Below are 15,024 nucleotides of genomic sequence, written 5' to 3' on the forward strand. Positions count from 1 at the left end.
GACACGCAGGCTCAGCCGCTCCGTGGCATGTGGGATCTTCCCGGACCGGGGCACGAACCCGTGTCCCCTGCATCGGCAGGCGGACTCTCAACCACTGGGCCACCAGGGAAGCCCTTTCAAACTTTTAAACTTATCTTTTCTTTTTTTAAACTTTTTATTTTGAAATAAATATAGGTTCACTAGAAGTTGCAAAGGTAGTACAGAGTAGTCCCATGTACTATTCACCCAGTTTCCCCCAATGGTTACATCTTAAGTAACTGGAGTTCAAAATCAGAAAATTGACTTTGTTTAATATATGTATTAGTCAGGGTTTTCCAGAAAAATAGAACCACAATAAATCATATTTATTATGAGGCATGGGCTTATGTGCTTAGGGAGGCTGATAAGTCCCATGATGTGCCATTGGCAAGCTGGAGACCCAGGAAAACCAGTGATGTAATTCAGTCTGGGTCCGAAGGCCTAAGAACCAGGGGAGCTGATGGTGTAAATCCCAGTCTGACGGCCAGAGACTATAAGGTGTCCCAGCTCAATTAATGAGGTAGGAAAAAGGGGGCAAATTCCACCTTCCTCTGCCTTTCGTCCTATTCATGCCCTGTTCAGTAGATTGGATGACACCCATCCACATTTGGGGAGGGCAGTCTACAATTGAAATGCTGATCTCATCCAAAACACCCTCACAGCCACACCCAAAAATAATGTTTAATCTGGGCACTCTGTGGCCAGCCAAGTTGACACATGAACCATCACAATGTGTAGAGTTCTGTGTCAGTTTATGACATGTAGATTTGTGTAACCAGTACCACACTCAAGATACAAGATTGTCCCAACACCACAAAGATCTCCCTCATGCTGCTCCTTTATAGTGACACTTACCCCTCCTCCATATCATTTCTAATTCCTCAAAAGCAGTAATCTGCTTTTTGGCTCTATAATTTTGTCATTTTGAGAATATTGTATAAATGGAATCGCAAAGTATATGACCTTTCAAGATTGGCTCTTTTTTTCCCACACAGCATTATACCCTTTAGATTCATCCAGGCTACTGTGTGTATCAATAGCTTGTTCCTCCTTATGGCTGAGTAGTATCCCACAGTATGGATGTGCCACAGTTCATTTAACCATTCACACTTGAAGCGTATCTGTATTGCTTCTAGTTTTTGGCTAGCTATTACAAATAAAGATGCTATGAACAATGGTATACAGGTTTTTGTCCAGACATAAGTTTTCATTTCTCTGGGACAAATGTCCAGTAGTGCAATTGCTGGGATAGTAGTTGCATGCCTACTTTTTAAAGAAATTGCTGAACTATTTTCCAGAATGGATGTATCACTTTACATTCCCACCAGTGGTTTCTTGACCAAATGTTATTTTTTTTCTTGAGTCCTAAGTTTCCTAGTCAGTCTGCTTTCTTTTTCTCCACCTTTCAGAGTCTTCTTATGTTTATTTTACATATAATGTCCAAGATTTACTAGCTGTATTTAGGAGGAAGAATAGGGAAAAATACATATCCTCTGTTTTTCCAGAAGAGGAAGTCTTCTCTGTTTTTTTCTTTTTTTTTTGATGAACAAAAAAATCTCATACTCTCTTTCAATGTTATATGAAATTTCAAAATAGGTTAACTCATGGTTAAAAAATAAACAACACTGAGACAAATTTCTATTTTGTTTTCAAACTAATAAACCAAATTTCTTCCTTCACCACTCTTTCATCTGCTATTTATATATGTTCTCCCACTTCACTGAGACTCCTTGCCCCCATACATTTTCAAAGTTCTGACAGTTTTCATTTCTAATCTCTCTACTTTTATTTCCAGCCATATCTCCACTTCCTAGTTAGACTGTTCTTTTGATACTTGTGACCTATTATGAACCAATACATCAAAATCAGTGTCAGAGTTTTGGCCTGTTTTTTTAGAACAAAGATGTTCAATTTCAAATAAGTTTGGATAAGCATCAGATAAGCAACCAAATTCTTAATCAATGCTTAGCTGAACCAGCCTTCAACAAGCTTTTGAAGCCTGCCCATCACAAGAGATTTGCTTATCAATATTTGGCTTGATTTAAACTAACCTGTTCACCTTTTTGCTTTGTGAAAAAATGGATCAGTTTGGAATCATCAGGCTTGGAATGGGTGCATGGGCCCATCAAATATAGTTTGGAGTATTTTAACACACAATATTGTTAGCTGAATGTAATTATAAAGGACTGTTAGATGAGGTTCAATTTTAGCACAGATCTACATGAAGGAGACAAGATTGCTTTTTCCCCTCTTCTTTAGCAAATGGATAAATTTGTATTTTCCCTGAAATTTATTTGTTTTTCCTGTGGAGGGTTTGAGATTATTATATTAATATTTAACTGCAGTGGAAAAATGAAACCTTTCATAAGTGTTTTCGTCATGAGATGTGTAATTATACCCACACACATAATTTATGCATATATTTTTGGTTGTTTTCGTGGTTAGTTGGTTTTAAAGTATAAAAAGAAAACAATACTACATTGGAGACAAATAGATAAAAGAGAATAGAAAGTTAATTTTCTAATGGCTAATTTATTAGATTTTGTTTAATCATTAAATTTATCCTCATTTTATAGACCAAAATAGTTACTTAAAGTTTGCTGTATTTTTATGTATTTATTTTTATTGTAAATTTTTTGGTGAACTCCTTGGCATCATTTTTTATGGAGGGAGTGGGTATCAGGACTGCCAATATAAAGTGTCAAGAGGGAGTTTTCTCTTTGTGCTGCCACTTTCAACCATTTACATTTTGGTTTCTTTAGGTTGTGGGTTTTAAAAAAAATTTTTGTTTTATTTAGTTTTTGTCTTGGAAGTTTAGATTTTTATTCTGACCATTTGTTAGTGTTTTCCTTAAAATAATGATAATAACTAAAAACAAACAACCAAAAAGCTAAAAAGTGTCTTTCTTTTTTTCTTTTCCTTTTCTTTTTCTTTTCCATCTCCTGTGGTCCATCAGTAGGCAGAACTTCAGTTAGTTTTATGAAATACAATATTTAGCACCCCCTTATCCCACTTTGTTTTAAGGAAAAAGATAAACTTTAATGACTTGAAGTTGAGAATATGGATATAGCTTCATTCAGTCACACTCAGATTATATAGTATTCCTCACCTCCTTTTAGCCTGATTGTATACAGTGCTGGGTGACAAAGGTACACAAACCCAGCCTCCTCCATCATCATCATCAGTAGCATAGGTTCAAGCTGCTTTTAATGGTGAAGTACAATCTCTCCCCTCTGGAAAAACCAGTCATTCCACTCAACACCACGTGAAATACCAGAAACCAAATTGTAGCATTCCTTGGGAAGAAATAACTTCCATTTCTTCTCCTTCTCTTTTCCCTTCCCCTTTCCCCTCCTCTTTCCCCCTTCCTCCTCCTCCCCCTCCTCGAATTAAGTAAACCCATTATGTTTCTCTTATCCAAAATGGCTCCTGGAGTAGACATTAGAATGGTTTTCTCTGAAGTCAGTGTTTACATAGCTAACCAACAGTCCTGCTGCTAATAGCTGCTCCCCCTGTGGTAGGCTTTTCAGTGTGGTGTGTTTTCAGCATCTGTGCACACCCCTTACTTCTAGGTTTTTCAAAAGACTGCAGATTTCTAGTGATGGTCTTGGGTTTCATCCCAATGGCTACAGATTGACCTTGATTCTTCAGTTATTCACTTTCCTCAGTTATTTTGCTGTCCATCGAACAGGGTTTTGTTTTGCTAGTTTTGAATCTCTGTTCCTTAGTTAACACTTTAAGAATCATCAGCCAACTTCTACTAATTTCAGTACCTTCTTCCCAAATGTCGTAAATAAGTTCCTTATTGGCTCAGCAGCACCAGTACCTAATACTCTTTGGATGATTCTCAAGTCTAGCATTGTAGACAAAGAAAGATAAACTCTACTCTTGGTTGCATCAGCAGTACATCTGAGTATGCATCACCCTTAGATCCTTGTTCCTTTGATCCTTGACAACAACAGAATAGGCTTCCAAGCAGTCTTCCCTTAGCTCATTCAGATAATCCACAATGTCACACTTTGATTTATTCACCTGAGATTGGTAGGTTTGCAGAAGTGTGCTCAATACTACCTCTAGGTATTTGTTAAACTCTCCAATAACAAAGGCAATATCACTAAACACTTACAGAATCTACAGCTTCACAGACCTACAGACATTCTCATTTCCCAAGTTCTCCATCAACAAACAGTAAGATACTGGATTTCAAGGTGTGACATAAGTCTTCCACGTATCTACAGTCTCCAATAAAATCTTGCACTCAGTATAAGTTTTCAGTAAAATACCCATACTCAGGAGAACTTAGAGGTCTCTATATACTTTAGGAATTTAGCAACCAACATTTCCTCTGATGTGCTAACTGCTATCGGATCACCCTCTTGCATCCCCCATATCCAACTCTGCTTTGGAAAATCCTTAACAGGGAGACCCTCATCTCATCTTGATGCTGCAGTTTTTAGAGAACATTTTGAAGAATTATGTGGAGTAAAGACTGAAGGTCATTGAATTGGATCTTATCAGAAGTGCTTTTATATGTGACTGTATCTCTATTGATACACTTTTTGCAGTTAGAGTTGCCAGCATCAATTTTTGAACTGAATAGTACTTGGTACTATTTTTCACAATTTTCATCAAAGCTTCATATGAAGCACTTCTCAGGTTATTCTGGTGGCCATCAGGTCTGTCTGTGATCACTAGGAGATTCTGAAATATGAGGATAAGCAGTAAGTAGCTGTTTCTTCCTAATCATCACTTACAAACTTTCATAAACAGCTTCAACTAGATTGGAAAAAAACTCAGCACACATTTGATGCCATTCTGGGTTCAGTACTCAGACTTTCTCTCAGACATTGTAACAAGGGAACTGAGCAAACATCACTTATGGCAGCTTCATGGAGCAACTTGCAAAATTTGCCCCCAGTCTGTGTACTTATATACCAAACAATTTACACAGGGGTCTTCGATTAATTATATTAAGCTAGGCATTGCCTGTATGACTAGGATTTTGAGCTTATTGGATTTCCCTTCTTCCAAGATACAGGCAAAAGTCATCACAAGGGTGTCAGGGTTCTAAGAAGTAATCAGGGTTCTTGATCTGTTCTTTACAAGAGGGAAGGACAGGTGGGACAATGTCATCTTCACATCAGGTGGCCAGGAGAATCATCATTTTCATCATCTTTTGTTAGTGTCTGTGTGAGAATTGGAACCTCAATTGTAGTGTTTCCTTGGCATAGATCTTGCTGTGTGCTCTGGGACCTTCTTTGTTCTGCTGTCTCTTTAGCTTCAATGGCCAAATCTATTTTGTCATCACAGACGTTGGACCAGAACTTTATTCCTTACAGGGTCATTTCATTAAAGTCACTGTGTTACTTCAACTGTGATCACAAAAAGAGCAGGGCTCATATGTGTCTCCACGTATTGATAGTACAGGGGCATTTTCTTCACCAGATTCTATAATGTAGTCACTAATACCTTATTGTCTTGACAACAGGCTGCTTCATAGACTATCTGGAAATTGTCTTTCAGATTCTTTGTCAAAGCTTGCTTTGATGAACTCCAATACTCCAGGAGTGCCTTGGTAGCCACTAACTTCACATTATTATTAGGATCTTCTTTCCTCTTTCCCAGGATTATGGCAGTCAGAATCTCATTGGATGGAACTTGTAGCTGCTCTGTTTGAATATCTTGGCAGATGTAACAAATTGCATCCCATGTCGACTCTTTCATGTGCTTTGTGCTGTTGGAGTTTGTGACATTGTCTAACAGCTGAAGAAGGAATCCTGATCACTGGTTTACTGGATTTTCTATACAAACAATTTCAGCCATCGTTGTGAGGAAGAACTAAGCTAGTAGGTTTCTGCAACTAAAGTCTGCAAAATAATTTTTGGCTTCTTGGTCAAACATTAACATCAATGGGAAGTCATTCTGCTGCTGTTGTGCCTTGATGTTTGGATCCTCAGAAGACAAAGAGTTCTTGATCAGTAGACCAGCTGAAACCCTGCCAATCTGGCTGTTTCCTGAATTTTCTGGTGCTCTGGACAGTTCCAGAAGGACCTTTGGCAAGTTTCACCACCGCACACTCCAGGAACTTCTCGATAGTTTCTAGTTCAAGCAGAGGTAGAGACACAGTTATCTCAATGCTTCAATCAGCTCCAAAGTAAAGGTGATGGCAGTTGCTTTTCTTCAGGTGATGCTTGCTTCTCAGGTGACAGCTCTGACTAGAGATAGGGGTTGGGAGTTGCATGGCACTGGAGGGTTTGAAGGGGGTCAGAGTCACCACAAGTTCGTTCATCTGTTCCTTCTTTATAATGCTCCATCATCTTTTCCTTCCCACTCACTCCCTTCCACTTTCCTTCTTTGCTGTTGGCAATGGCAGCTGCTCCTCTGGTGGAGGTGGTGGAGAAAACTTAGAGGCAGTTCAGAGCATGACTAGAGCTTGGTTGGCGAGGAGAGAAAAGAGAAAAGGAGGCAGGGAGTGAACAGAAGCCAAAAGGGAGGGAAAACTTTGCTACACTTTAGATCACAGAAACTGGAAGCTAAATCATAAACACCTAAGGTCATTAAGATGACTTATACTATTTGTAGGAGAGTGTGCATGTATATCAGTAATCAGTTCATTGTCTTGGACAAGTGCTCAAATAGGTAATGATATCTTATACCCCCAATGATTTCCTTAAAAGAAGTTACATTATAAAAGAACTTACAACCCACCATTCACCTGAAGTTTCTTCATCCCAGCCATTGTGAAAGAATTAAACTTTCATTATTGATTAAGCGCTTTGGAATTCAGACTAGTGACAGGAACTTTAAAAAATTGCTGTTTATATGGTACTAAAGGACCATACATTAGACTTTTCAGCCAAAATTGCACAAATGTACAACCCCACCATCAGCAGTGTCATCTGCAATATATGGAAATAAAAGGGCTGACTGATTTTTTGCCAAATCTTAAACTCATCCAGTATAGCCATGAAAGACAGGAGTGGTAACTCTATGCATCAAAATGTCATGTTAACATGCACTTCAAATAGAGTTCAAGGTTACAAGGGTAGAAGAACTCTAGGAGCAAGAATAAAACAATTTTAGTTTGCTTTCAAACTGTCAAAATTAAGTGGCTAGTCATTCCTGTATATCAGTTTGGTACAGTTATATGGGAATGGAAATAATCCAGTGGGTAGGGATAGATGCAATTATAGCTCAAGGGTTTTATCCTCGAAGGGGCAGATGCTTGATATAGCTAAGAGATAAAAGTCAGGAAGCATGTTTCAAAGATACCTCCTGGAGGAAACCTTTGGAAGATTGGGAAAGACTAGACAGGAAAGGGATTTGGAGCAATAGAGCTAGGAACATGTTCTACCCTAGGCACAGGCAAACACATACACACCTGGGTTTATATTTTGTTGAGTTTAGACAAAAATTTCTTAGAAGGCTTGTGCTGAGAAGGAGAGAGGAACAAAGACTTTCTGCAAAAATTGTCCAATTTGTAGTTGCAGCTAATGGTGGCAGAGAAGTTAATTTTACTTATCATTATAGATATGCAAACTATGCTTCCTAGCCTTGGCAAGAAAGTTTGTGGAGGTGATGAGTGCTTTCCACAAGGTAGTTTTCATTAAATATTAGTGGATTTGATTTGTGCCATCTGCCCCATATTTTCACAGAGGGCACAGATGTCTATCTCTGGAAAGTCACAATCTAAACATGAAGTATGCAGTCTGGAAGCATTAGTTACTACATTGCTGTGATTTTCAATCCAATACATTCTTTATAGTAAGTATTTCCTACAATCTACTTTAAAATTCTTCTTCTTTTTTTGCTGTTTGCTGTATTTTTATTCACCATTATTCATAAACTTGGAAGCATATGCTACACATCTTGACACCAAGAAACGCATGTATTTTACTCTGGAGAACAATGTATAGGGAGTCATTTTCCCACAATGCAGGGATCCTTTTTTTTGTCTGATAAAATCTGAAGGACACCAGGATGTGTTTGGGTACATCGTCATTATGTTGGGCTAAGAATTAAGCAGAACATAATCTGTTTTATTTAACAGTGTTTGTGAAGAATTTGAAATTACAAAATTGTTACAGTAGGGGTGATTGGCAAACTAAGAAAATGCTGATGTTTAATCGCCTACTCACGTAAAATTCTTAAATGAAATTTGTACATACTATAAGCTACTGATACACACTACTAAAGAAAAAAAAACAATATAATGTCATAGCAGTAATATGAAGGGTAAATGAAAAGAAAGTAATTTATAATAAAATAATATGTATTTCTATATGCAAATGCACAGGCAAAACCTATCCAGAAGACATACTACAATAGTCAGATGCTGGTAACTGTAGGTAAAATCATTATGATATGACAGCTACCAATGTTGACTTTGTGTCTACCCAATGCTCAAGTACTCAAATATTTGTCAGTTCCGTTTTTGACATGATATCCACAAATGATGATAAATGCTTATTAAGTCTCAAATAAAACAAAGAATAACATTTCCTCAAATTATAGTGTATAAAAAGATTTTCAACTACATGAATGTGTATTAGGACATTTGGAAGTCTTCCAGGAAATATTTATTGAGAGCTTATTATGTGCCAGACACTGTCCTAGGTACTTGGAATACAATGGTGCAGGCAAACATCTCTGGTCTCATGGAGCTTACAGACTAGTTGGGGGTGGGGTGGGAAGGAGATAGCCAATAAACATGGTAAACAAACTAAATAGTATGTTATAAGTTAGTAAGTTCCTTGGGAAAAAAAATGAAGCAGAGTAACTGCATTGGAATTGCCAGGGAGTGGTAGGTGGTTGGAATTTGAAATAGAAGTGGTTGTGGTAGGCTTCATTGAGAAGGTGATATCTACACAAAATCTGGAAGAAGCTTAGGGAGTTAACAATGCAGATGTCTGGTGTAAAGCATTCCAGGTAGAGGGAACAGCCAGTGCAAAGGCTATAATGAGGGTACATGCCCAGGATTTTCAAGGCACAGCAATGAGGCCAATGTAGCTAAAGCCAAATGCGTGAAGAGGGAAGTAGCAGGACATGAGGTCCAGAGAATTAATGGGAAGAGGGCATATCATGTGGGGCTTTGTAGGCCACTCTAAGAACTTCAGATTTTGAGTAAGGTGGGAAGCCATTGCAGGGTTTTGAGCAGAAGAATGGTACCTGAGTTAGTTTCTATGTTGTGAATAGTCTGGGGGGGGGGTGTGGGAAGGAAGGGAGGAAAGGGTGGAATCAAGGAGTCCAGTTGGATATTGTAGTAATACAGGAAAGAAATGACTGTGGATAGACTAGGGTTTTAGCTCTAGAGATGGTGAGAAGAGGTTGGATTTTGGATAAGTTTAAAAGAGCCAACTGGATTTCTTGATGAACTGGATATGATATGGATTATGAGATAAGTAGAGGGATGAAGAGTAATTTCCAACTTTTTAGCCTGAACTTCTGGATGGTAAAAATTGCCATTTACTGAGGAGAGAAAGACTGCAGCTTTTGTAGGGTGGGAGAAGAGGGATATTGAGTTCAGTTTTGAAGATGTTGAGTTTGAAATGTCTATTAGGTATCTATGCTGAGATGTTGATAGGCAATTGGAAATACAGGTATGGTATTCAGAAGAAAGGTCTGAGCTAAAGTTAAAAACTTGAGAGTCTTAGCCATATAGATGGTACTTAAAGCCATGTTACTGGATGAGCTCACCATCAATAGGGATAGAAAGCTGACCAGCACATTTGGTACAATACCTGGCTTCCGCAGAAGGTATCTTCCACTTCATAAACAGGAGTCAAGGGGAAGCCACACAAATCTTCAAAAATAATTAATTTCCTCCTCCAAAGGGAATTAATAGTGGGCTTTGTGCACTAGAACTAAGGTCACACTTTTTCAGGATTTCTATCCCATCCTCAGCGTTCAATAGGGGGCCTGAGTAATAGGAATAGCTTTCAGTTTCTCCAGGTGTTCTCAACACCATCAACGGCTGGAGAGTGAAACCTCATACTGGGACTAAGATAATGCTTCCTCTAGACATTTTACTCTCCATAATCAGGAATCAAGCTGGGTTCTGGAAGTAACACCTGGCTTTCTCAGTAATACTCAATTCCATAGACATTGTCATTTACTAGTTCTTGTCATTACTAATAACTTCATCTCTTCTGTAATCTCAGTATCATTATAATCACTCACATATTCCCACAGCTCTCCTGTCAAGGAACAATTTTTTCAGTGTGGGATTATGTCACATATCGCAGGGTGTCTAACATTCTTGATTTCTGTTCACTAAATGTCAGTAGGGCCCCTCCAAACATTACAACAACAAAAATGTCCCTACATATTTCTAGATGCCCCATGGGAAAGCCAAACTCTCTTTGTTGAGAATCACTGTTCTATTTTAGGCAAAATATCATAGTTGCTAATGTGCTGAGTGAAACAGCATTCTTTTACCCAGAGCACCATTAAAATTTCCAGAATTTTCCCTCCTGGCTAGCAAGATCTATAAAGATATCCCCATTTTTACATTTTAATTGTGTCAGTTCTCTCAAATAACCTATTGGGTTGGCCAAAAATTCATTCAGCTTTAAGTAAAAATAAAGACATTTTTCATTTTCATGAAGAATTTTATTGAACAAGATATTCACTAACCGAACGAACTTTTTTGCCAACCCAATATAAAATAATTGCTAGTTATTTTCAGACTTAGCTTTTTCAAAGTCGGAATACCATTTCCTGGAGTACCTCTTAGATAATGACGCTGGAATAATGAAGTTGCTAGGTAATATACTTGACCTCTTTATAATATAAGACATTACTTAACTCCTATTAATTATTCTGAGACAAAACTGGGAAATAAACTGGGTGTAAATAAGAAGGAAGATGTGGAGATGGTGATTTTATTAAGTTCTTTAAAAAAACCCAAACATTAGTTTTCCTATCTAAAGAATAGTTTTACTGCAGAAACACTTTCCAATCTCATTTGGAAGCAAACTATGGTAATCATCCACATTGGTAGTTTAAGAGACTACAGAGGCTCTGGGGCATTTGCCAAAATCTGCTGAGTGAGTTTTGACCAGATTCAGGTAAGCATTTTGCAAAATGCACAGCTCTTCAACTAATTTTGAGTGCTCACAGAAACAGAATTTACATCATCTTTAAACCCAAAGTGCCATCAACATCAGCATCTTATTATTTCTTGAGTGCCCATGGGATGCCTAGTACTGGGCTAAATTTTAAAGAAGTATTTTCAGTCTTTATGGATATAATCACACAGCTGAGACATTCACTTATAAATTAAAAAAATCATCCCTCTGTGCTATCATGAAAGGTAGCAGAATTGTGGCTTTATAGTAAGAAGTGTTAAATAGGTATAATGAAAGGACCCCGGACACAGATTTTCTGTTGCCAACTAAGAAACCTCCCTACAGGATATCTGCTTGAATGAAACCCTGGTCCTTGGAGTCAAAGAACGATCTTTATGATCATTAAATTGGATTGACAGACACTGCCTTGAGACAATGGCAGGGGTTTCTGCTGAGCACCTGCAGATCACAATGTAGTGAGAAGTGAGTATTCTTATACAAGGTTATCATTTCCAAAACTTGACACTGTATTTGCATAATAGACATGTGTAGTTAATTAAAAAAAAATTGGAAGATGAAATCCAGGTGTGAAATAATTCCCCCATCCAACTCCAGAACATTATCTATGTTGTCTCTATGACTGCGTAGTTCAAGAAAAGATTATTTCTGAGCAAATTCGGAGTCATATGGTTATATAAGCTGCACCCCAACATGTTGGCTTCAATTGCAGTGCGTTTTGAAAAACCAAATGTAAAGTCTGACTGCTGGCAAGTCTTAATACTTCTGCCAGTAAATGCTGCTGAATCTTTCAAGCAGCAATGTGTTATTTTGATCCCTATCCACTGCCCCTCAATTCTTCTCTGTCCTCTGGCACTAAAAGATAATCACTTCTGGGAGCAATTAATCCACCTAGAGATTTTCTTTAAATTTACTGTATTTGTTATGACAAGATATACAACTCAAAATAATAAGAATAAATGAAAACAGACTGAATTTTCATGTCAGATGAGATGGAGTATAGATTGAATAGATGTAAAGAACACCATCATTTCTGACCTGAAGTGGACACTCTTTTTCTCAGTTGTTAATCTTCATTATGAGTTTGTCTGGATTCTGGGTAGCACAGCTACCTGAGCTATGTCTTTTGAATACAGAGTTACTTCCTTTCCAAAGCATGTCATGCCATCCTTGAACTGTTTTCAGCCATTCCTTTCTTTTATGAAAGAGTTTCATTGTGACGGTTTTTGCCTTCTTTGCCAGGACCTGCAAAAAATATGAGCGCATGGTGGAATCTTCTTCAATAACAGCCAAACATGGTGCTAAAAACTGAATGCCTGCATCTACCCCAAATTCATATGTTGAAACCTAATTCCCAATATGATGTTATTAGGAGGTAGGGCCTCTGAGAAGTGATTAGTTCTTAGGGTGGAACGCTCATGATTGGGATTAGTGCCCTTATAAAAAAGACCTCCAGAGAGCTCCCTTATGTCTTCTACCATGTGGGAGTACAGTGAAAAGATGGCCGTCTATGAACCAGGAAGTGAGTCTTCACCAAACCCTAATCTGCTGGTGCCTTGATCTTGAAATTCCAGCCTCCAGAACTGTGAGAAATAAATTTCTGTTGTTTATAAGCCACCCAGTCTATGGTATTCTGTTACAGCAGCCTGACTGGACTAAGACACATATGGATTCCAAGTTCTGTCTTCTGTGATGCAAACAATTCATTTTCTGTGTTAACTAACCTGTGTTTTCATATGGAGACCTTTCCCTTTTTCAAATGCAAAAACTAGCTGAAGAATTTAGTTTACCTCATCCCAGAGGCCACTTTATCCATGATGCAGAAAGCTACACAGAGAGTAAGCACTTGGGTGAATGTTGGGAGAGTGCTTGGTAGATGATCCACACTCTAGCAGTCTGAAGTATTGTTTGATTGAGTAGCATCTGCTTGGGTCACCTTAGTAATTAGTAGACACACTTGGAAATCCATGATCATTCTGTATCTGAAATATTTTTTTTTTTTAAAAAAGGCTGACTCTTCTGACTCCTCCTGAAGGGGAATTTTCTTCCCAAAACAGGACACTATTAGAATGTGGGATACAGAGTGAAACTGGGTTAAGGATGAGGGAGCTAGTAAGAATGAAAACAGCATGACATTCTTGAATGAAATATGTGATAAAGGCAGATATTCCAGTTGAGCCAACAGAGTGTCAGATAAATCAAGCAAAATGAAACCTGGCAACATTACAAATATCTTTTCAACATTTCAGTGTGGAAAGAGATGTCTCTAAGTACATTTATACTATTCCTTCATAGTTACACATGTGGCGGATTTGCTGATGTTACCTTTATTTTTTCTTTACTTCATTTTTTTTTTATTGTGGTAAGAACACTTAACGCGAGATCTATCTTCTTAACAAATTTTTTAAGTGCACAATAGAGCACTGTTAGCTATAGGTACAATGTTGTACAACTGAGATCCTCTGATCTCTAGAATTTATTCATCTTGCACAACTGAAACTTTATACCTGTAGATTAGCAACTCCTTATTTTCCCCTCCCCCTCAGTCCCTGGTAACCATTCTTCCTACTCCATGCTTCTATGAGTTCAGCTCTTTTAGATACCTCATATAAGTAGAGTCACACAATATTTGTCCTTCTGTGACTGGTTTATTTTATTTGGCATTAACATCCTCCAGATTCATCCATGTTGTCACATGTAGCAGTATTTCCTTCCGTTTTAAGACTGAATTACTTTTCATTGTTTATATATACCACATTTTCTTATCCATTCATCCATCAATGGACATTTATGTTGCTTCCATATCTTGGTTATTGTGAATAATGTTGATGTTATCTTCAAAATATTATTAATAGTTTTCCAAGATAGCAATTGGGAATAGGACCTTATTGTAAAAGCAGACATTTTAACACTTGGTGGCTTCCCGCATTAACTGTTACATAGGTTTTCCTACTTGTTATGGTTCCTAAAATATTCAGCATGGAAGAAAATGATATATTTAGCCAACTGAGAAGTGTAAGGCCTGATCTGTCCATCCAGCCATCCAGCCATCCATCCAGCCAACCATCCAGCCAGGCCACCATTAAACAAATATGCATTAAGTATCTGCTATATGCTAAACACCATCAAAAGTACAAAGGTGAATCAATCATCAATCCCATACTGAAGAAAATGACAAATAGAGACAGCAAGATATGGAGATTAATAGGAAATAATATGACCACTAGTTAAGTTATACTAATTTGGAACCCACATCTGTCTAGAAAGGAATTGAGAGGGCTTGTAACATGAAAAGTATAATAGGATAGTAAGCTAGAAAAAAAATTACAAACCAAGGGAAAAAGGGGATGTACGTATGCTAATCATAAAGATAAATAGAATTTCTGTAGTTGAACTGCCATGGTGGCTCTGCATTTCCTGGAAGCCAGAACAAAATAAGTTACAAAGTTATGAATAGTAGGACCCATATCAAATCCATATTAGCTCCTCAAGGGAGACTGGTGCAATGAAAAATGAATACTGTCAAGGCAAATGCAGAATCTCTCTCTCTTTTTTTTAAACAAAAGCTGAAAAAGTAATATACAAGGGTAGCACTGTGAAGTGAATTCTAAGGGAGACCAAGATACAGTGGTTGAAAGAGAGTTTTCTGTGGTCTCAATAATAGAAGTATCAAACTTAGAACAATGACTACAAGATACTGGTCTCTGGACTGCTGATTATTTGTGTTTCTGTTTTAATTGGTACATGGCAAAAGAAAAAAAATAAGTAAAATATATTAAGTTTTTAACAAAGTTTATTTTTTTTAATTTAATGATCTTAGAACCAAGCAGGACCCTGTGTAGCCTTCCCAGTGACCGACCCTTATGTCCCCTGACTCTTGTTTGCAGAAAAGATTTAGCCTCCTATGCTTTCCCTGAGT

This window comes from Grampus griseus (assembly GCF_964374135.1).
Source record: "Grampus griseus genome assembly, chromosome: X".
Lineage (NCBI taxonomy): Eukaryota > Metazoa > Chordata > Mammalia > Artiodactyla > Delphinidae > Grampus > Grampus griseus.